This window comes from Neopsephotus bourkii, unplaced genomic scaffold, assembly GCF_033783945.1.
Source record: "Neopsephotus bourkii isolate Nb327-2 ecotype Australia unplaced genomic scaffold, CSIRO-AGI_Nbou_v1 NB_346, whole genome shotgun sequence".
Lineage (NCBI taxonomy): Eukaryota > Metazoa > Chordata > Aves > Psittaciformes > Psittacidae > Neopsephotus > Neopsephotus bourkii.
Window position 1 is genome coordinate 1,170,821 of NW_026900852.1, and position 20,871 is coordinate 1,191,691.

Genomic DNA, 20,871 nt, shown 5'->3' on the forward strand with positions numbered 1-20,871 from the left:
GTGCCTACCTAAGGCATTAATCATGGAGTGCTGCAGCTCTAAGACTTTTAATTACATACAGTGGGTATGCTACACATGGATTGCACACATAGGGCGATGTTAATAAATAGCCTTCCCGGGGCTATCAACGGCCTTGGTTTGTTTTATTTCACATTGTGAGGTTTTATGCAGACCTAGGCAAGGTTGTTCAACAAATGAGGCTGTGATTCCCATTGCTGGTCTAGCACGGGGTAGAACCGAGCTGTGAGTTGCTAATGGTGAAGTTAAAGCAGTCCAGGAAGCAGGATGCTGATGGGGAATGAGGGAATCTCAGCACTTCCAGCTCCGCCACTGACTTCAAACCAGACTCTCCTCCCTCTGATAAAGCCTTGCCTCCCAGCCCCTTCGACAATGGATTCCTCTGGAAATCCCTCCTCTGCCTCTCCCCAGGTTCTGAACTTAAATTCATGCCCCATTTAATCCCTTATTTCAGATAAAACAACAAGTCAGTCAGCACAAAGGTAATGTTGTCAAGCAAATTCAGACTCCCCCGTGCTCCAAGGAAAACACTACAGGAGGGACTAGATGGCTTCCCAGATCCACCACTTTTTGTGCCTGGATGAATGGCTTTGCTGAGGTTATTTTTCTCCAGTGCAAGCAGGGCCACGGCTCTTTTTGAGCACAGCTTGAAGGCTGACCTGCAAAGCTATCAGCATGAAGAAGAAAGTCCTTCACAAAGCACAGACACAAACAGAGCAGCCAGGAAAAGGGAGAGGAGAGGTGTTGAGATAATTACATGGTTTGTATTGGTGCCAAATGGGGAAAGTCAGGGTGATAATAGCTAGGCTTATTGCTTGGATGAGAAATAGAGCATCTTTGGTAGCCAGTTGGGTTTATCTTTGTACATACAAAACAAACATGACCGGAAAAAGAATCTGCAGGAAAAATCAGTTCAATATTTTCCCTTAGTAAAATTAAACAAAACCATAATAAACCCCCCTCTGAAGTGCATATTCCCCAAGATCCTCATCTGTTTTCCACACATTTCCCCTTTAAGCACTTATCCCATTTCCTCTTCCAAAGCAACAGAGAACAGTGCAAGCGCTTCCCATGCACAGCCTGGCTGCTGGCTCTCCACGAAGACTGGCCAGGTTTTGATTGCCCTGGTTGGTCTGAGCTGCCCTGATTGCACCAAGGCTTCCAAGGACAAGGACTGTGGTCCACGGTGCCTCTGCCATGCTCTCCTACGTGATGCTCCAGACCTGTGTTTGGGGTGCAAGTGTTCTGTTGCTTTCTTGCTTTCCTTACTGTGTTGTGGTTGCCCTACACAAACTGCACTAAACCAATGGCAGTGTACTAGGCATCCAACTGGGAGCCATGAAATGTGTGCTCCAGCTTCACCTGCACATGGTGAAATGGGTGGAAAATGGGTTTCCAGGGTTGTAAGAACCACCAGTACCTACCCATACCTGAGCACAATCTGCCTATGAACGTGAGGCACGAACTCTTAAAGATTCAAGCACAAGTCTCTCAATTTCCTTTTTAAACGGGTACAAAGGTGTTATTAGTTGCAATATTTATACCCTGCTGCTCCTCCTTGCCCAAGGCTGCTGAAACTTTCATTCCAGACAGTAAAAGCAAGCAGTTCTGTAAACTGGGAGAGCGTGCTCCATAAAGGGGGGGGGGCCCTAATCTCAGGTCTTGTTAGATGCTCAGCATAGGTGTACATGCAATTCTTCTATCCTCAACAGGCCCTTGAACAAGAAAGCTGTGAAAGAACAGTCAATCAGCATTCACTCAACTGTGATCTGCCTATGGGCTGCCCTAGGAGCAGCTGTAATTGTAAAAGCCTCCCCTTTGAAAGGCAGTGGGTAAGTCCCTTTGTTCCTCAAGCGCATCATGCATTATTCCGAGGTTCATGACAAATGCCTCTGAAGAAAAGATCTCCAGAAAGCCCTGTCACACTGACTGTGCTCTGAAGAGCTCTTCAACTATTCATACAGCTCTGCAAAGCGTTTGCCAGGCTGCCTTTACATACGTGTTACTTGAGGCCACCCACTTTGTTTCAAGTACATTAGCAGTTCCTCAGGTTTTAGGTGCATTTGGTACATATAGCCTGCTCAAACTGAGGAGGGGTGGAGGGACACGGTATCATTACAGCTCCCAGTAGCAAATCTGCACCAGTTCTACCTGCTCCCAATAGGGAAATTAAGATACTTCGCTGGTCATCACAAACACAGGACCCAAATCCTCCTGTGAAAAAGGATTTTGTCCCTCTTTTAGGGCTTGCAAGAAAAGAACTCAGTGACTTACCCAACATCACAGAAGAAAGCTGCTGGAAAGCTTGGAACAGCATCTCAGATTTAGGATAGCCCCTCAAATGCTTTGTAACATGAATGAAGAAAATGAATAGAAATGAAATAAACTAAGAAACGAAACTTGCTATAACTTCTCCCTTTGGGACTGCCTCAGGGTACCTCTGCAGTAGCTAAAGCCTCTTTTGTCCTCACTATATTGATGCGCTTGGACACCAATGAGTTTTCAACTGGAGCTCGCTGATCCACACATCTCTCAGCGAGATGCTCCTGCATTATAACAGCCACAAAACCACCCTGACTCCCCTTTTCCTTCTTTATGTGCTCAGCTGTCTCTGCTCTCAGCTCATTACTACTGAGGGCCCAGCAGTGTGCAGCTGTGAGAGCTTTCCTATGAGGAAGCAGAGGGACAGAGGTCCTGTTTGCAGGATCGGGTCCCTTTTACAGCAAGAGCATCCTGACAGGCAACTGGTTTATAGCTGCAATACACAGTAATTCAGATAATAACTCTCAGGAAAGACTTAGTGCCAGGAAAAGTGAGTACCACTGGCACCAAGTAATGTAATCAGCTAAGGGAGATGTTTCGCAGGTGATTTTTATGAGGTGGGGAGTCCGGAGAAGCCCATTAAAGACTACAGGAGTGTGTGTCTTTACTAACACGCCTGAAATCCAGCTTTCCATCTCAGAGCCTTTTACTGGCTGGCAATGTGTTCCAAGTGCAGTGCAACCCTGCTGACTTCAGCTTGCCCTTTCCAAGGGAAGTTGTGCTGGTTGTAATGCTGGAATATCAGCCCCATCGGGCTTGCTCCTGCGCTGACCCCACTTGCTCTCTGCTCTTGGGCAGACAAGCTGTCACTGTCCCTGTACTCCAATGTGCTGCTCACCCCAATTGTTCGAGTGCTGAGATTCTGTACTACAACAATGGTCTCAGTCACCCACTGTGCTGTCATTTACCATGGGATCTTATGGCTTTTATAGCTTCATTTTGAGTACTTGGAAACTCCAGGCTGTTTTTCCTGTCAGTCAGGGCATTACTGGAGTTAGAAATCGCAAGCACAGCAAGTCAGAGATGGTCCCTATTCCAAAAAAAGCTGAATAAATAAGACATCTAAATAAGAGAGTGAAAAAGGATTGTTCAGCCTGGAGAAGAGAAGGCTCCTGAAGGGGAGACCTTAGAGCAGCTCCAGTGCCTAAAGGGGCTGCAGGAAACCTGGAGAGGGGCTTGGGACAAGGGCCTGTAGGGACAGGGCAAGGGGAATGGCTTGAACCTGCCCAAGGGGAGACTGAGCTGAGCTCTTAGGCAGAAGCTCTTCCCTGTGAGGGTGCTGAGGCGCTGGCACAGGGTGCCCAGAGAAGCTGTGGCTGCCCCATCCCTGGCAGTGCTCAAGGCCAGGTTGGACACAGGGGCTTGGAGCAAGCTGCTCCAGTGGAAGGGGTCCCTGCCCGTGGAAGGGGTTGGAGCTGGAGGAGCTTTAAAGTCCCTTCCAACCCAAACCATTCCAGGGTTCTACAATACAATTCTATGATTCTCCTCACCTGACAGGACTGAAAGGCTCAGGTGAAGTCACAATGAGTGGTGACAGAGCCAACGGTAGAGCTCAAATCCCCACTGGTCCAGGTCACTGCATGACCTGAAAACCCCTACAATGGGAAGGGGTCCTTGCAAAACTGGTACAGCAAAACCAACAGAGTTACCTGAGAAAGAGAAACCCCAGAGGACTGCGTTCAGTGTTCCATCTGCACGGCAGTGTGCACTTAACTTCAGTGGGGCCCATTTCAGTGTAAACCTGTGGAACCCCTGTGAAATCCATCAGGCTGAGCTCCCTCAAACGCTCCTTTTCCCACCTTCAGGAACAGACCTCCATAATGACTGTCTATAAATGTAAAATAGCATCTACCTGCTAATTATTACTACATTTGATTGCCTATAAGCAGCTACAGTTATATTTGTGCTTCTTGATGTAAAGGGGGGGAAAAATCAGAACATCAATTTGAGGCACAGCTCTTCCTGGCTAAATTTAACAGAAACTTTAAATAAGGCAGGTTTCAGACAGAATCACGACCATTCCTTAGATAGCTGAGATTACTTTTGGCCTTCATTAGCTATTTCTATTTATGATCTTTACCAAGGGGGGCAAAAGAAAGTATGATGGTGATTCTCTAATGTATTCAACATACTCTCTGCCTTCAAAACAAGCTGTGCTTCACAATGATGCTTAAAGCACTTCTCCTCAAAGTTTACCCATTCCAAGCAGGATCAGGGCTCCCCCTGACTTATTAAGCATAGTGAATGGTGAAGGAAGAGGTAGCTCTTGTTCCATACAACACCCTGTTTAATTATACACCCATAACACCCCCAAACCAGTCGTGATTTGCGCTGAGTTGATGAAGCCGCGAGGCCAAAGGAGACAAAGATTCACTCCCAGCCCTGATTTTCCTCAGTGGCAAAACCTGAAATGAGACAACTTCTGATCCCCAATGGAGGGCCAGGAAAATCCATCCAAGCAACAGTCCATGGGATGGCCAAGTTCTCGTTTTGCTGCTCCACAGCTGGTGGCTGGTGCTATACAAAAAGACGATGGAAAGAATTACCGATGGTTTCCCTCCCTTTCCCTCCATCAGCCTCTCCTGATAAATCTGACCTAAATTCTTCATGGTCCATGAGATCTGTCTCAGTTGAAGAAGAACATTTCCACCTGAGGAGCCATCTCAGGCACACGTTGCTGATAAAACCTGCATAGCTGGTAAGAGATTAAATGCCAATCACAGTAACATGGTTTGCTGGTTTGCTGAAGGCAGGCGTGTTTGTGAGCCTTATTCTACATGATCCCCAGAACTGTTCCTCTCTGAAGTGGTGGAAACGTTGCCTGGGAACTACAGAGAAGCTGATGTGTGTTTCAGAATAAAAGGAACAGATTAAATGATGCCCTGGTTGATTTTCCTGCTCATTCAGAATCATTCTAAACACAGAAGAATGAAGGACATAAACGGACAGCGAATACAGAGGAGATGAGAGCTCGAATGAGCATGCATCCTACCCGTGGGGATGAATAGAGAGAAAAGGAATTTGGGCTGGTGGTGGAACATGGAATGAGATGGGCTTTATCTCTATGGGCTGTGCTGCAAAACCTGGAATGGGGTCAGGATGTTGCAGCAAAGTGTTTCAAACTCATCCCACCAGTGCTAGAGAAGCCTTGGTCATACCTGTTTAGGTGAGTGAATCTGCTTGATTCTGTCTGAAGGTAACACATCAGAAGAGGAGGAGGGTCTGGAGTTACTGGGCTCAGACACACCACTTGAGCTTAAAAGCCTAACATAGGCCACCAAATAGCCACCCAGAGCCACTATATATCCTTTACATACATAAAACAGAGATGCCCTTCGTAGCAGGAGACTAACTCACTAAGTGACCGAGAGTAATTCCCCATCTCTTAATGAGTGCAGTAACTTCTTCCACCACGTTGACTTCATTGTCTAAGGTGACAATTTCTTGGTGCAAGGGTTTACTACAGATTTCCACAGCTTTACTTCATCTTGAACCAAGACTTGATGTGATTTTGGAGTTTTCTCCATCCTCTCTGTCACCATTTTGGGGTCTATAGGCAGGAATTAAGTTTTCCACCTTCACCTCATATCTGAGCTAAAGATGATGCACACAGCATTTATTGACTATAGGATCTCTTTTTATATACATTTATTAATAGCAGAGTCTCATGTGAGTGCTAGCCACCTCAGTGCTAGGCTTTTCATGCTTGCATTCATTTAACCAGGGCCAGAGATTAATTCCCTCTGCATTATCATTGCAGTGGTGACCTGCTGTAAATGCTGAGTTATGGCCCAACTTATCACAAGCTACTGTTGCTGTTCATCATACCTAGCAATAATTCTCAGGTATACTCCATAGCTCAAAACGGAGAAGCTCTGAGGTTCCTACAGTAAATCTTGCAAGATATTGTCTGTTAACATTTAATGCATGTCACCATGGTGTAGTAAATAATACCTTCTGTGAGAAAACTACAACTTACCCCATTTCATTATTCTTTGAGCACTGGCAAAGACAGAAACAATACAACTTGCACATTAAATACCTATGAGATCTTAAGAAAGTAATGATTGTGTCCAATTAGCATCCTCCATCTCACATGCATTAGCACTGAGTGATGTTCAGCTAGAAAGTACGTGTTACTCAGCACTGGAGACATAAGAATCACCATGCTGGTTCTTACTAATAGTTTATGGTGATGTGTTTGGTGGCTTTTATATCCTGTCAGGGGAAAAATAAGCTGCAAGAGGAAGCTTGACTCAGCCTTTTGTGTAAGCTGTCAAGAGACAGAAAGCAGGAATAATGTGAAGACTATGCCATGACAGGGATGGTCACTCCCGAGCAGGATGCTCTTGGTCACAGAACAAGCTACTCCCTGTTCTTCCTACTCCCCTGTCATAGAATCCTAGAATCCCAGACTGGTTTGGGTTGGAAAGAACCTTACGATCATCCAGTTCCAAACCCACTGCCATAGGCAGGGACGCCATGCACTAAGACCATGACACCCAGGTCCCATGAAGCCACTGCTCACTGATTTCGGGTCTTTCCAGGCTGACAATTGAACCAAACCCAGTATTTTCAGTAAATCCAAGGCTAGAACAGGGCAGGATCGCTATCCCACTCTCTTCTCCCTGCACAGCCATTTCAAACGTGTCTTTTCCAAGGCTCCCACTGCTGCCCTTCCCTATTGCAATGGAACCCATCCCTATGTGCTGTGCATTCTGCCTTACACAGTCATCTTCACTGCCTGATGCTATATACTACAATGAACATTTTTACAGTCTGAAAGTCATCATCTTAATGACTTTACAGAGCTTAACAGCTATCATAACATATACCTTAAATGGCTGTTTTGGGGAGATACGGCTTCATCATTTTCACTTTAGAACCAAATCACCCCCTCCCAAATAAAACAATACAATTTTATTCAACTGATTATTTGCTTCTATGATGAGTTTTCCATGCCATTTTCATATGTGCATGTCCCTCTTCAAACACCACTGCAGGGATGTACTGAATTATTTACACTGAGCTATACCCCAGACATAAAAGCTTACACAACACCTTACAGGCTCTGATTCCCAATCACTGTGGAAGTGAACAGTTCGGCCTCTGAGTGGCAATATGAGATGCTACTAAGGCAGAACATCCAATTCAAGCCATTTCTTTGCTCTGCTCCCCTCACATTTCCACAGCATCCAGAACTGTTGCATCAAACAGCTCTTCCAGCACCCATTTATGCACCTACTGCCTATGGTTTTGTGTGATCACTGCCTGACCCTCAATACTCTTTGCCTTTACAACCTCCTGTGACAGGGAGTGCCAGAAAATCACAGCCCTCTGAGTAAAGAGCTATTAACTGGTTTAAATCAGTCTCCTAACTTTACCTAGTGATGGAAGCTGCACCCTGAGTATGCAGATTTCAAGCTGACTTGCTGTGAACTCCATCTGTAATGGAGTTTACAAAGTTTATAAAGAGTTTATAAAGAGCTTATAAAGTTTATAAAGAGCTGGGGTCTTAGCAGATTCAAGCGTTCAGTTATGCTGCCTCCCTTTCCTCATAGCCGGTAAGCAAAGTACCCTGCAAGCATTTTAAAGCTGAACTATCACTTCCTCTATTATTTCAGAGAGAAAAATGAAAACCAATGGGAAAGCACAGGGCTGGAACTCACATAGAGTGCAAACACACACTGCAACCTAAGTGTGATTGGGAAGGTTTGAGGGAAGAATACTGGTGCTGAGATAGCAGCATCAACACAGAATTCAATAACTAAAGTCATAGAAAATGGGTATTTTGTAAGCAAAGTGAGGCTACAAAGGGCAGGAGGGAACAGCACACAGTGGAACAAAACCAAGCATCAAAATCGCGCCCCAGCACAGGCCCACGATGTGCATCTTCCTCTGCTTTGGGCTTTTGTTCCTTTAAAAACAGGATAAATATTGACTGCACTGAACACACACCAAATGACTATGCTGTGTGCTACTTTTAGCCAAATCTCATCTCCTCAGTATAGTAGTCCAACAAGATCCCATCCCGTATTTGAACATATGCTTGCTTCATTAGCACTTACACTCACTTGGGAGAGAGACTGCATGCAATTGCTGTGAATATTGCAGAAGACGTATGCCAATGTAGATGGAAATCCTAATACCCTGCAGTGACAAATCACTGCTTTATTTGAATCTCAGAGTCCTTTATGATAGATTCAAACAATCTGATTTTTTGGATACCCAGGCACATCCAGACCTAATCATCATAACTGGTAGTGAGAATTCCGCTGGAAGAATGTGTTAGGACTGATCACAGAATCCTGGAATGGTTTGGGTTGGAAGGGACCTTAAAGCTCATCCAGTTCCAACCCTACCACGGGCAGGGACCCCTTCCACTGGAGCAGCTTGCTCCAAGCCCCTGTGTCCAACCTGGCCTTGAGCACTGCCAGGGATGGGGCAGCCACAGCTTCTCTGGGCACCCTGTGCCAGCGCCTCAGCGCCCTCACATAAATCACTTCTTCCTTATCTCCAACCTGAACTCGCCCTGTTTCAGTCTGAACCCATCACCCCTTGTCCTATCCCTACAGTCCCTGATGAAGAGCCCCTCTCCAGCACCCTTTTAGCCCCCTTCACACACTGGAAGCTGCTCTGAGGTCTCCACGCAGCTTCTCTTCTCCAGCCCCAATGTTCTCAGCCTGGCTCCATTCAGGAGCAGCTCCAGCCCCTGAGCATCCCCATGGCCTCCTCTGGACTTGCTCCAACAGCTCCTTGTCCTTATGCTGGGGACCCCAGCACTGCACACAGGGCTGTGGGGGGGGGTCACCCCAGAGCGCAGCAGAGGGGCAGGATCCCCTTCCTGAGCTGATGCCCAGCACACGGGGGGGTTCTGGGCTCAAGCGCTCACTGAAACCAGGTCATAGGGAGCTCCTCCTCACCCAGCACCCCCAAGCCCTTCTCCTCGGGCTGCTCTGGCTCACTCCTCCACCCAACCTGCAGCTGGCTTTCAATAAGGAATCCTCATGGTAGGCAGCATACAAAGCAAGCAGCAGTGGCAGCCGATTCCCATCTTAAAGAGCCTGTGACCTCAGTATTAGAACGTCAGTGACAGGGGCAAAAGCAGAACCTAAAAATCAGCAAAAACCCAAAAGTCCCAAATTGAAGATACCTGGACCCTGCCCAGAAGTCTCTCTGCAGGCTTGGAATAAAGGAATAAAACCCCACAAGATCGTTAACCTACACAACAGTCCTGCTCTCAAGGCTGAACACTTGGGAAGAGACATGAATTCGGATGCTTAATATCATCAAGTCCACCAAGAGAACATTGAGGCATCTAAAATGATAGCAAATATATCCCTAATAAACCTCAGTACAGGGATGCTCAGAATGCCCATGGACAAACTGGACTTGCCCACGATGAGAAAAGGAAACAGAAGGAAGAATGACTCCAGGCAAAGGACATCAGTGGGAAGCTTTCCCAAGGAATTCAATAGTTTTCCAGATAAAACATCCACCTCAAAACAACCAAACCAGAGCAATTGAGTCAAGCAGAGCTCAATTCAAGAGGTATCTCAGTGCCTGCAAACCCATCTTCCTTGCCAGAAAACATCTCAGGTGGAGAACCCTCCATAGCTCTAATTGAGAGTCAAAGGCCCCTGAGGTTACTTAGGTAGTTTCGAAAGCATTGCCTGAAGTGCTTTCTGTTGCCTCCTCATCCCATAATGCAACTTCCAGTCCCCACATAAGCTTCCGAATCCTCTCACAGTCACAGCTACAAGTTGCCAGCATAATCTGATGCTTGATCCCCCTGCTCTCACAACGTGCTGCTGCGCAGCAGCTCCCAACGCACTCTGCTAGCACTGACCATGAAATCACTCGCTGTGATTTGTTTGCATATATATTGAAAAATCAAGTGATGTTAGCCCAGATTTGGGAAGGAGGGGCAGGGGCAGAGAAAGGGGAAAATCTCAATCACCTACAACGCATAAACTAAGCAACCTGCTGCTTTGCACTGCAGGGGCTCTTGTTCTTTCTCTACGCTTTGTCCCTATTTACAGCAACATGCAGTAAAACAAGCTTAAATTTGAGTTAATGCAGCAGCAAGTTCACTACAGCTATAAACAAAAAGGCCAGAGAATAGGTCAAAGAAACGGCATCACTGAATTTCAGCCTAAACCCATAAGACAAGAAGCTGATGCTGTTGTGCCTGACCCTTTGTTAAGCAGCATCCCTTCTACTCACTGGGTGGTTTTATACACACAGGGTGCAGATGATTGCTAGTGTAAATCAGTGTAGCTGCACTGACTTGTGTGGGATGATACCAACTGAGGGCCTGGCACAAACACCATCATGAGAAGCCAGGAATGACAAATACTAAGGAGAACAAAAGAATTCAGTCCAGGAGAAAATGAGAAATCAGTATTCTTCATTATGAGCCCTGCTTGCCTCCACCACCTGATCGGTCCAAAGTGATGGAGAATAAATTCAGGTCTCAGCAGCCCTGCTGTATTGTAAATCCAGGCTGATAGCTCCACTGCACCCAGCAGGGTTCAGTTTATGGGTAGGAATGGTCCTAGCCAAGGACTGAACTGATGGGACTTTGTCACGCTGCTATGGTCTGAGCTCATCACTAAGCTCTGACTCTTAAAAGCACCTACAGGGTTTGTCCCCTCTGAGCCTCCAAACTGCTCATGTGGGGAATATTCAGGAGGAGGAAGAGGAGGCAAGGAGCAAGGTGCAAATACTGAGCCAATGCAGCAGAGCCCTCGTGAAATCTTGTACGTGCTACAGTGCTCTGGATGGCATGTTCTCCAGGTGCCTCCATCCAATGCATCCCCTACACCCAGAATTAAGCAGCACTGTAGCTGTGAAGGTTAATAATTGACAATGGACAGTAAAGAGTATCTTAGCCATTGAGCTGGAAGTCAATGATGCTAAACACATAATTGTCCAGTACAGCTATATTTGTTTCAGGTATACTGCAGAACGTTTTCTCATGCCCAAGATATTACTCTCCTGTGCTGGCAGGAATATCTGAGTCAGATCAGCCTGCAAATGCTTCTTGAGGAAATTGGGTTTCTCCGCTCTATTAGGAGCATTTCATTTTTACGATTAAAATCAGAAAACAATATTCTACCCAGTTAAAGGGAAACGTGCAGAAGACGACATTCCTCTAACCAGGTTTCCAAATACTTATCTAAAGTGCTCCGAAAAGGCATTAATAAATAAGGGTGAAAAATGAAAACTGCATAGCTAACACATTTCATGAACTGCATTTGCTGTGAGTTATGGACAACATGCTTTAGAGGAATAATAATAATAGTTCATACTTCAGCACAGCACCTTTCAGTGGAGAGACTCCCGTAAATCAACATACAAAGCTTTAATCAGAAAGGAAGGCATCAACTTCTCCATTACACAAAACCAGGTAAATCAAGGCAAAGACTAATAACCAGCCAACAGTTCAAACCACAGTAGACAAATTTCTGTGTAGACCCTTATTGACTGGAAGTACTTTGATGTGTGCTCATGATCTACTCAAATCAAAGGGACATCAGGCTAAAATTAAGCCTATACCTATGTGGTTGGAGTTTGTGTGTTCTGGACGTGATGGGCTGCTCCTTCACCAATAGACAGAGGGAAACACAAATTGATGGATGGAACAATCAAGACTATCGCATTCCAGAAAGCAAGCTATATTGGAGGATGTCTACAGCAAAACAAAGAGGACTTCAGACAGATTCTAAAGGTGTTCAGCCAACTGGTTCCTGCCATCATGATAGAAGTTAGGTACCAAAACACTTGTGATTGTCTGGACCACAATGATCTAACCAAATGGTATACAGGGAGGCTTGGACCGTACGAGGTACCTCAGGCACCACACTGCCAGCTGGACTTATCTCTGCCTGCATCTATGCAGCTAAGTCAGCTAACAGCCAAAACTGTGTGGTTGGTGACTCACTGAACACGCTGTGGGGAAGAAACCCAACGTTTTCACTCTAATCTGTGAGCTCAGACCTTACAATGGCATCCAAAAGGAAAAGCACACACAGAAAACGTAACACAACGGTCAAATGGAAGGAACCCAGAGGCCTTTTCTTCAGCCCTAGGTTCCAGGGCTTTGCATCTTCCGGATCATAAAGAAGGGGAGAGCAGCAGATTCATGCAGGTTATAAAGGTCTAAAAATGTGCCACTTTGCTTGTGATGAAGGACAGGGAGAAGAAAGGAGAACAGCTCAATTCTGAGTTCAAAAAATAATAATAATGAAAGTCCTTGAGGCAAAAAAGGGGGAAAAAAAGGAGGGGGAATTACTTGGCACACAGGGATATGCAGGAAGCTCTGAAAGACCTGGATAATGCACCATCAAAATACAACCCTTTTAAAAGAGTACCTTTTCTTTCCTGCTCAGGTTGTCGTCTTTTGTTCCATCTCATTTCAGTGCCCATCAATACATCTGTCTTTTCCCTTCTCAGCGGGATGGGGTTGACAGTAATCCAATTGGATCTAAGCCCAGATGCATTTCTTTTCTTTCTTCCTTCTTTGTAATCTGTACGGAAAACAGAACACACAAAAGGCTGGCATTACTTCCCATTCCAAGTCAACCTCTATTTCAAACCAACCCCCATGCTAACAGCAAGGGCTAAATCCCAGGAAAATCATTACAGAAATTAAACAGATAAAAAGAAATTCCTTTCCCTCAGTGCCTGTGCTCTTTTAGCATAGCAAGGCAACCCGACTCTGAATGTGGAGTCATACAGAATGCACAAAACAGTTCTGAGCCATCTTTAGCTAGGTAATAATGGCCAACCCTGCAGTGAAAAGGTGGACAGCTTCACGTTTCACATCCAGAACCACACAGAGGTTGGAAGGGTCCCATTGGAAACGGTCTAACCCAACACGGCACTCAAAGCAAGCACTCGTGATCTTGTCTGATGGAGCTTTGAATATCTCCAAGGATGGAGACTCCACAAACCCTCTCTGGCAAACCTGTTCCTGAATTTGACCACCTGCACATTAAGAACAAAGCTTCTGTAGCCACAAGTTACCAGCATCCAGCTGTCATCATGAGGTGAGTCTCCACTTCCCAATTGGCCAAGCACAGATGCTGCTGGCACTGCCTTTGGTGCAGCCAGGGCTTTGGGCAAGGTCCCTCTTTGCCATCATCTCAGAGGCAGCACAGCCTCCTGATTGCCTCCTGCAGCTCCCCTCTATGCCAAGAGACACTGCTCCATGGTGACCACCTCTGCCCTGGGGCTCCATGTGGGACATCAGGCACCGCCTGCAGCCCAAGCCCTGCCTGGCATCTCCCCCCAGAGCAGCTCAGTCTTCACTTAGGTCTCTGACAATGAGAAAGAGCTGCTCCACACCACGCCAGTGTCACCACTGCTACTGAGCACAGGGATGTTGTCCCTTCCCCAAAGAGCACTGTGGCTTTTGGCTGCTTTGGAGGCACTAAGTGCGGCGTTTGCCAGCTCTCCATCAGTTGGAATCCAAGCCAGCACTTAGAGTCAGGCTCTCCTGCTATAAGCAGAAAGGGTGCCTGACCCTCTCAGTTGACCCTCAGCTTGATTAACTGCTTTTGTAAATCACTCTTCCTAATATATTTCCTGGTTGGAGAGAGGAAACTTCAATGGTGTGGTTATAGAAAAGGACAAAGGACAAGCAAACAGATCAGAACTGGACCCCTGAGAGAAGCCTGTACAATCTCAGCCCTGCCTGCAGCCATTCTGAAGAGGCACTGCACTACCCAGGGGCAAAGGCCACCATGCTATTCTCGGCTGCTTCCTGTAAAATTCAGTAGCTGCCAATTCAATACGGCCACGCTTTGGTGCCTGGGAAAGCATCCTTGAGGCTCCCACCCCCTCTTTCTCTTTGTAAATAAATGATAACCTCCGAGCCTTCAGAGAAGAGGCTGAACACGTAACTGACGTGTACCTTAAGCCTCAAAACCCAGGCCAAACCTGACATCTCGCTCCCCCTGCTCCCTCCTGGGTTAGCACACCTGACTCCAGGTTTGCAAGCAGTCGGAGCTGATAACGCGGCTGGATTCCTTTCAGCTCAGGGCAATGGGGCTGACACATTCCTGCTTCATTTATTTATAACAGCTGGTCACATCTGCACCTGCAGGAGCCTGGCAGGAGCCAAAGGCCATCCACACAACAGCCCATAGCAAACAGCCAGCCAAAGCACCGCCCAGACTGATCTCAGCATCTGCAGGTGCTGATGCTCTCGTGCTGCTGCAGGGAGCAGCTCCAGAGCCAGCCTGCTGTGCAGCACCTGCAGAGCCACAGGGACCTGTTAACCCCAGGATCCCAGCTTCTGGAGCTGCCTGGGCTGTGTTTTCCTCTGGTCCGTGTCAGTTGGCACTAATGTGAATGCAGTCAGGGAGAATTTATACATCCCTGGCTCTGCCTTCTGTCAATTTAATGTGCCCTGACTGTGTATCTGCCTGCAGGACATTCCTCTGGCCTCACAAACTCTTTATTTACACCTCCTTCTCTAGCATATGTGTTACAAACCACACTGTTTTGTGCTCTGCAGAGCCAGCTAGCAGCTCTGCTTACAAAAGGGTACAAGAGACAGGCATTCATTGAACACATCCCTCTCCGGGAGCTCGAGCTGACTGAGGTTTGCAGTTCCTCCTTCTCTAATTCAGCCTGATTTGAATTAACCTTGAGACAAGGGAGGCCAGAAAGCTCTCAGCAGGGATCTTTCAGATGACAAAATGGTCTTGGCTGAAAGAAAGGGCTTAAGAAAAGCTCAGAAGAAAGAAATGGAGCCCCCATTCCATCCACAGGACTTCAAAGACATCACACAATCTTTATAGGTGCTGTATTCTCACTAGTGCAAGTAGTTCTCCATCCTCAGCGCATCAGTTTTGCCTCCAGCAAAGGGGTGCTTGCTCTTGCTCAGGGTATCACAGCCCTAATACAGGAACAGAGCTCATTGCTAACAGCAAACAAACCAGGGAACACAACCATGAGGATGTCATACCCTCAGGTTCATTGCTCTTCACAGCAATGCCAGGACCTACAGCCAGCAAATTTCAATGCCTAATTTTCCTTTAGTAGTCACTAATGGCTATGGACAACCAACTCCCAGAACCACAATGCACAAGACCCCTCATTTTCCACCTCAACCTCAGTATTTATGAAGCAGGTACTTTCCCCCTCTCCTGTTGCCTCCTTTGGGCCACACAGTCACGAGGGCCATTCGTTTTAGACAGCACCAATTGCCACCTTTTGGCCTTTCAAAGCACATCTCACCCATCTGCACTGGCAAGACCTTAAACACAGGAAAAAACAGGGTTTTGAGTCTTGTCAAAGCCAGGGAGGATGACAAGGGGGAATGTGCTAAGATACACCCAAGCTGGTGAAGAGGAGGTGTAAAAGACACCATCTGGATAGCCTGCACCACAGGCTGGATTCACTCAGAATTAGGATAGGCAATGCTGAAGTGGTGATGTTACTGCCCTCCTTCCGGGCAGCCACAGTTGCTTTAATGTTAGCACTTAGTGAGCTATTAAAATGGCTTTATCAGGTCCAAAGGCCCTGTATGAGCCTGGCACATCAGGAGAGTGGCACAAGAAGCCAAACAGAAAGCAAAGAGGAAACCCTCATAGCCACCAACAACTGGGACTGCATTGCCTTATTATATCCCAACTCACCAGCAGTCCCTTTGAAGCTCCTTTAAAGACCCACACACATAACAGAGCATTTGCTTTCCCAATTCTGCTCACAGTCAGGAAATCTGCTTATTTCCAGGAGGCAACCAGAAACCAGGAAAACCCACCAGCTACTTCTCTATGGAGACAGCCCTGTGAAAGCAGGGACATCACACAAAGATAGAGGCCAATGTGGGGTAAAAGGCTGGTAAGGTCCCATCTCCACTCTTCTTACTCAAGGATAATTGAGTCCAATCTATTTCAGACACAAGCCCCTGCCCAAAAGTCGGCTGGACTCTGGCTCATATAAATCAATAGAGTTTAGGACAAGAAGCAGTTACTGGCTCCCCTCTTGTGACACACTGTGGAGCTGCTCAGTAGCAAGGCCAAGCTACACAAATGCATCCCCAGGCTCAGAAGTCAAACCACAACTGAAATAGACTTTGCACGTTCTTTGTGTTTGCGTTTCTTCCTCTCATCTTTTGTCACCTCTTTGTGCCAATGAGTTCCAAGCAAGGGAAGAGATGGAAACCGCAGCATCTTCTGACAGAATCTGTCCTCCGCTACATTTACAGCTCTGTTTTATACACCTCAAGAGTTCTCACACTTCCAATAAGCCAAGGACAAACTGGAATATCTGAAATGAACCTCCAAACCTTTTGGGTTTTTTTCCCCAGCATATGCAAGGAAGGCAGCTGCCAATCTCAGTACACATCGAGTCAGACTGAAATATATAGCAACTATTTCATAACAGAGCCTTGCAATGATTCAACTTAAGCTCAAGTTTCTACATTCTATGGCTAAATATTGGTTACATAAAAAGAATGTTGGCCCGGGTTCTTCCAATGCTGATCATGGCACCTATTTGCTCCATAACAGTGGCACTGATTTCTCTCTCCTTTGTGCAGCTCATCTGTTTAAACTGCTACACATTCATTTCCAATACTGTGCAGAAGCTGGAGTGCATTTGAAAAGCACCTGATCCTGCTTTCACCTGCACTGGTGGGATCAGGGCAGTTCTGCCAGGGAAACACCAGTGCAGGATGCCAGCCTGGCCATTTATCTTTGGGATGGCCCTGACCAGTGTTTGAGCCTTCAGACCTCCTGTGGCACACAGGCATGGGAGCTGTACATCTAAAATGCTGTGCTAATCCCACCTCTACAAATACACGTTCAGGAAACACCATCTTCCTCTCCTGTTTCCTACCACTGTGATTTACAAGGTGAAATTAAAACCACACACATCCCAGTGCTTGGGGTTTTACATCTTGGGTCACTGAGTTATAAATGCTGCCAGTGAATTTTAAATGCTTTGTTTTGATTTAGCAATCACTGCATTTACCTGGAATATTCAACTGCATTGCACATGACAGGAAATCTGATTTAGGGATTGCAAAGTGCATGCAGAGAGGCTACAAAATGTATTTCCAGATCACTCCCCCTAATAATAATATATGCAGCTCACCCACCCAAAAGATATGCACATACTCATACAAATGTGTAAATGCATAAATGTGTATGTATCTCACATATTTCTATTAAATCCTTCTCTCCCTAACTACATTTTTGATGGCAAGAGCAGGTACCATGTCAATACATAATGAGAGGCTCTGCAATTCCTCCCTGACACCCCCTCACCTCATCACCCCTGCTAGCACGTATCAAATTCAGCTTTAAGCTCCATTTCCAGCTCCCTGGGTGCCTCTTCCTCCTGCTGCTGCTGTCAAAGGCGGAAAGAATGGAGCAAAACCAGGAGAAGTATTTGCATCCTTCATCCATCCCTTTGGTGAGGGTGGGGGATTGCTCCTGTGGTCCCCTGTCCTCATTCAGCTCCCCTCTCACTGCTGGGCTAGAAAGAGATTAAACACAACCATGCGGGCATTGCTTCCCTTACAATGGAATGGAAAAGACCTGCTTTTCCTTCTGGACTCACCCCATGACCACTGGGAGAACAGAAGGAAGGTGAAATCATTCACAGGAAAATGGAAGGATGCATGTTCCGTGACAGCTTCGTTTTCCCAATCTCATTTCTTCAAAAGCCAACAATTCCTGCTATTTCATCTTCAAAGCACATCACCTGCTAATGGCATCACACAGTGCCCCATCACCCACTGGGTTTTATTAAGTAAGCCCAATGGTAGTAGAAGTTGGGACCTATAATGTGAGATGCTCTCAACAGCTGTGGCCTTTGTCACCAAACACGCTCAATCTATACACCCCCTTTTGCAAGTAGTGAGGTGTGGGAAGCAACGGGATGATTAAAGCCATGTAGAAAGTACATATGCACACTATTTTAGTCAGTCATAGGCACTAATCCCAGGTTCCCCCCCCACCACTCAGCTATTTTCAGCTTGAACTCTATTGCACTTCATGCTACTGGACAGGGGACATAGGGTGGCATCGCCCGAGGGCTCGTCATGCCCTGCACCAATTCAACCACATAAATCCACATCCTCACACCTCCATTCACGCTTGTCATTGCATCCTCCTGCTTCATTGCCACAACTGAGACCAACTGCACTGAGGAGTTTGTTAGCAAAAACATTCCTGAAGCAGCATCCCTGGTCCGCGGACAAAGCTGGAATTCCTCCTAACTGCTCCTACACACTTGTTCTGGGTACTTGCGGTCTTCCCACTCATCAGCAGCTCATCTGATCCCCTTTATCCACCTCCTGGGGATGCTGTGAGCCTTCCTTGAGCTTTAAGGCCCCTTCCAACCCAAACCACGCTTTGATTCTCTAATGAATTCATTTCTCCTGCAGAGAGCCTTGGGATCATGAAACAAAAGGCAGAGAGAGATTCAAAAAGGGTGTTTAGAGCATCTCGACCCCGTGCAAAGGACCAGAGCAAAAAACAAGCCAGGAAACCCTCTTTTGCAATGGCTCCTCCATGCAGGGGTTAATTTCATCCTCTGCTCATGATTAAAAAATAGCTAGCCTAGTCATTTCCAATTATTTATAGGCTGAAGAGGTGGTGTACATTGTGCTAGCAGCTCTTTTCAAGCTGACTAAGTTTGCGTTACAACTTCATGTACAGTGAGGTCTGCTGACAGCTCGCTGTTCTTACAGGTTCAACATTACACTTTCTATCACATCACAGCCAGAACTGCATTAGAATGCCTCCCCTCTTCCCCAAAGGCCACTGAGAACACCAGGTAGCTGGGGTGGGACAGAAAAGAGGAAGATCCTCTTCCATCTGTATCATATATGGAAATAGATCAGGAGATCCACCATGAACCTCCCTCCTCAATCTGGACTTGTATTTTTCCAGCTCCTCCTAAGGAAGAGGTTTCATTGTCCTTACAATGGCACCAGGAAGCACAGCTTTGTATCCACAGTTAGGTTCCTACATAGTACAGGGGCTGTGATTTTAAGGACGAATCAGCATGGCACAATGTGGTCTGTGCCCTACAAAGGGAGGAATTTGTAGGACTGGATTCAATTCATCCTTTCTGTAGATTAAAGAGATGGGGCTTATCCATGGATAGGTTGTGGTAGCTCTCAACACTGTCTTCAACAGAGGTCTTGGAGTTTACTCCACATTTGAAAGCTGGAAGTACTGGAGTTGTTGGGCACCTTGGGAAAGCCTTTGCAAACCTGATGCGGAAGTACTCTGACTCCAAATCAAAAGCTTGCACGGACCATGCAAGAACCCTGTCCTACTGCTCTGTACCTCCTACAGTCTTTTCCATCAGCGATGGAGAACACTGCAAGTTCCATTCTTCCTGTTGGTGGTAATGACTGCAGAGATTGTGGGGCCAAGAGAACTACAAGTAACACCTCTCCCTCCCCGTTGAGCCCCTTTAGTGCTAAAAGCTGACTCAGAGGAGAAAACGCACACATGGAGGGAAGGAAGGTGAAAACAGACATTTGGGACAGTTCTATGTTCAACTTACTGTACAGCAAACGCCCTACGTAGAGTACGTTTGGAGAGCATTAACAGGTATTTATCCAGCCAGAAGGCAGGTTTATGAAGATACCTATAAAATTAAATGTTGGGCGAGATAAATAACAATAATATAACTATACTTGACGTGACTCCATTATCTGCCTTAAATCAAGGTAATTAAAAGCTACATATTTCCGCTGCCAAAAGCGGTAATTCAAGGCATGCTGCAACTTTACGGACACATTTCCATTAAGATCTATCAGTTATGAGTAATATAATTTCCTCTTCACTGAGCACTGCTTACCCAATTTCACCTTTCCCTTAATAATAGGCATTACTTAATTCTCCAAACAGCTGTGCAATTTAACTAGGCGTGGTAAAAACCCACTGATGAGCCTGCCTGCAACTCTGAGCATGCAATGGAGAGGCTTCTTCACCAAAAAGCCTTTACATTTAGGACAGCATCAGGATGTGGGGCAATGGTCTAAAAGGTGCAATTATGGTAATATGCTTGGAAGGCAAAAGATTAAGCTTTTTATTATTCTGTAACATTTTGGGTTATATTTTATGGCCCATAATTACAGAGGTTTCTTTTTGATTTTCATTGCCTCAACATCTCCCAGGTTAATTATGTTGTCAAGAGGATGTCAAAAAGCCACGGCTAAAATGATGATTCTCATTACATGATGATCTAATCAATTTTGTGGGGTAATTTTGGTCCAACCTATTCTACCAACACATACCCTCTACATGGAAAAACCTGTCATGCTATATTATACTGTTGTTCTTGTGCTACTACAGTTAAGAGCCTGTCAGCAGTTGTGCTACAACCTCTTATATCCAAGGTTTATAAAATAGATATAAAAAGATATAAAATCATTCCTGGCTGACATTTGACAGGCATGTTCATTATGGAAACCAATTATATTTAGTTGGAATTCTGGTTCCATTTGAATAGAGAGTGTCCATTTGAATAGATAACAGTCCTACCTGT

At 46.0% G+C, this 20,871-nt stretch overlaps 1 long non-coding RNA gene across 2 annotated transcripts in view; it reads right to left on the bottom strand.

The window, feature by feature from the left end:
• LOC133209548 (uncharacterized) overlaps positions 1-12,859 on the bottom strand; it is a 91,504-nt gene extending 78,645 nt beyond the window's left edge. For both annotated transcript variants that reach the window (XR_009724682.1, XR_009724681.1), the window contains exon 1: positions 12,717-12,859. This is a non-coding gene — a long non-coding RNA (uncharacterized LOC133209548). The remainder of the gene's footprint in view (positions 1-12,716) is intronic.
• Between the last annotated feature and the right edge of the window lie 8,012 nt (positions 12,860-20,871).